The sequence below is a fragment of the Polypterus senegalus genome, chromosome 2 (assembly GCF_016835505.1).
Source record: "Polypterus senegalus isolate Bchr_013 chromosome 2, ASM1683550v1, whole genome shotgun sequence".
NCBI lineage: Eukaryota > Metazoa > Chordata > Cladistia > Polypteriformes > Polypteridae > Polypterus > Polypterus senegalus.
The window spans coordinates 322036818-322039478 of record NC_053155.1 but is presented as its reverse complement, the minus strand read 5'-3'; positions in this window follow the sequence as shown (position 1 = coordinate 322039478).

Sequence of the window (2661 nt, the reverse complement as noted above, 5' to 3'; positions counted from 1 at the left end):
GAAAAGAAACCCCCCTGAAAACCCTTTTAGGATTAAAACTCAAAGGAAACCCCCGTTTTTCCCCAAAATAAAGAGGGTTAAAATTTCGCCCCATCAGAAAATAGAAAAATTTAAAAACTAAAAATTTGGGGGAAAAAAGTTTTTTCCAAAATTAAAAAATTACTGACCCAAGGGGCTTTTGCCAAAAATTTAAATTTTTAAAGTGGGGTTTTTTTTTTTTTTTTTTTTTTTTTTTTTTTTTTTTTTTTTTTTTTTTTTTTTTTGGGGGGGGGGGGGGGGGGGGGGGGGGGGGTGGGGGTTTGGTGGAGTTTTAGGTTTAACCCCAAAAAAAAAGGGTTTGAAAAAAAAAAAGGATTCCCCTTAAAAATAAAAGGACAAAAAAAGGGCCGGGGAATTTTAAAAAAACCCCCCAAAAACCCCAAAAATCCCCCTAAAAAAAAACCCTCCCTAGGGGGGGGGGGGGGGGGGGGGGGGGGGGGGGGGGCCCCCCCCCCCCCCCCCCCCCCCCCCCCCCCCCCCCCCCCCCCCCCCCCCCCCTTGGGGGGGGGCTTAAAAAAAAAAAAAGGTTTTTTCCAGGGTGCCCCAAAGCCCAAACCCCTGAAACAAAAAACAATTTGGTAAAAAAAAAAATTTTTTTAAAATTTAAAAAAAAAAATTTTTTTTTCCCCCCAAAAATTTGGGGTCGGTTTTGAAAACCCGGGGTTTAAATCCCTTTTGTAACCTACCCTAAACCCCCCCCTTAAAATGGGCGCCAGGGACGGAACCCCGGGGGTTTGGGCCCAAATCCGGGAAAACGGCCCAACCGCCCTAATCCCCCCTTCCCATAAGAGATAATAAACCGGGAGTTCCCCTCAAAAAATTTCAAAAAAAAAAAAATAAAAATAAATAAAAAAAATAAAAATAATCCTTCCAAAAAAAAAAAAGGGGGGTGGGGGGGTTTTTAAACCTGTGGGATTCCCCCCAATGGACGGGGTTTCCCAAACAATCCAAACTCCCAGGTTGGCTTGTTAAACACACCCAAAAAAATCCCGACAACATAAGCCCGCAGTCTGGGGGGGTAAAGGGGAAAAAATAAAAACCCAAATACAAAAAATTAAAATTTTGGTGAAAAAACGGGGAAAGTATGGACCAGCTTGTGTTTTGGGGAGGGGGATTTCAAGCCCCGGGGCACGCCACCCCAGTCCAATGAGTAAACAGAAACCCGGACGGACTAAGGGGGCCAAGACCGGGGGGTGGGGGCCCCTTTTCCCCGAGAGGGGGGGAGAGGTCAGAAAAGGGAAAGGCACAATAAAAGAAAGGAGAGAAGGGGGAAAAGCGGGAGAAAGAAGGGCTGCAGAGAAAGCCCCTTGGTGACCGGACAAAGTGTATCCATACTACGACAAAAACCGGGCCCCTTTGTCAAATTTTAAAAATTTTTCCGTTTAAAAAACCGTAAAAAGTTACTGCAAAAACCCAGGTTCAACTGTTTTTCGGGGGTGGGGGCCGCCCGGGCCCGGAGGGCCGGGAAGGGCCTGACCGTAAGTTTCCCCTTTGGGCGCGGGCCCCCAAAGGGGCTGGAACCCCCGGGGCCCTTAGCGGGGCCCCAGGCCTTATCCCCCCAACCCCCCGCCACACCGAAAGTGCAAAGATTATACCCCCCGGAGAGCACCCGGGGGGACGGGGCCTTTCCCCGCTGGGAGGGCCCAAAAAGTTGGGAACACCTGGGGTACCCGGTCCCAAAAAGGGCCCCCCCTTCTTGGGGGGAGTGGGTGAAGGGCGGGCGGGGAAGTGGGGCGCCAAAAAAGGCGTGGGCCGGATCGTTTGGGGTTTTTGAAAAAGGTTTGTGTGAAGCTGGCTGTCTTTTTTTAAAAATTTTTGGGAAAATAAAGGGAAAAACATTCCCTTCCCCGGGCAAAAATAAACTTTAAATTATGAATGCCCCCGGGACCCAAAGGAAGGAAACTACTGGTGTGGGTTCCCAGGGGGGGGGCCAAACCCAAAGGGGAACATTTTCCCCTCCGGGGAAAATTGTTCAGAATTTGAACCACCTTTTTCCCACCCCAATTGAGATGGGGAATCAAAAAACACCCGCGGGGATGGCCCCTGCCCTTCCATTTGGCCCGGGAAATTTTTTCCACCCCAACGGAAAAGTCCATTCGGGGAAAAATATCAAAAAAACCTAAAGATATTGATCTTATTAAATCCTTTTTAAAAAATGCTTACTAAATTTTAGACTTTAAGTTTTAAACACTAAAAATGGTATTTTTTCATTTTGGGGTTTCTAACTTTTCGGGCAAGATTGAAGGCATTAAGATACAACCGCTGCCCCGGGATTTTTATCCACCTGGGTTGGTACAAACGTTCTAATGGATCTGTTTTTGAAAAGGCTGGGACAACCCGCCCAAAGGCCCTTCAGCAGTGAGGTATACTTCTAAAAAAAGCCCTTTTTTTAAAAAACATTTTTTTTGGGGTTTCCAAAAAAAATTTTTCTTCTTAAGGGGGTTTTTGTTTTATTTTTTTGGGGATTTTTGTTAAAGGGGGAAAAAAGGGTTGAAAATTTTACATTATTCTATAAGGTAATTCCTTTTAAAAAAAAAAAGGGGGTTTTTTGGGGTTTTGTATTGCAAATTAAAAGAAGTCTATTAACCCCCCCTGGAAAAAAGAAAAGGGAAGGGGGTTTGT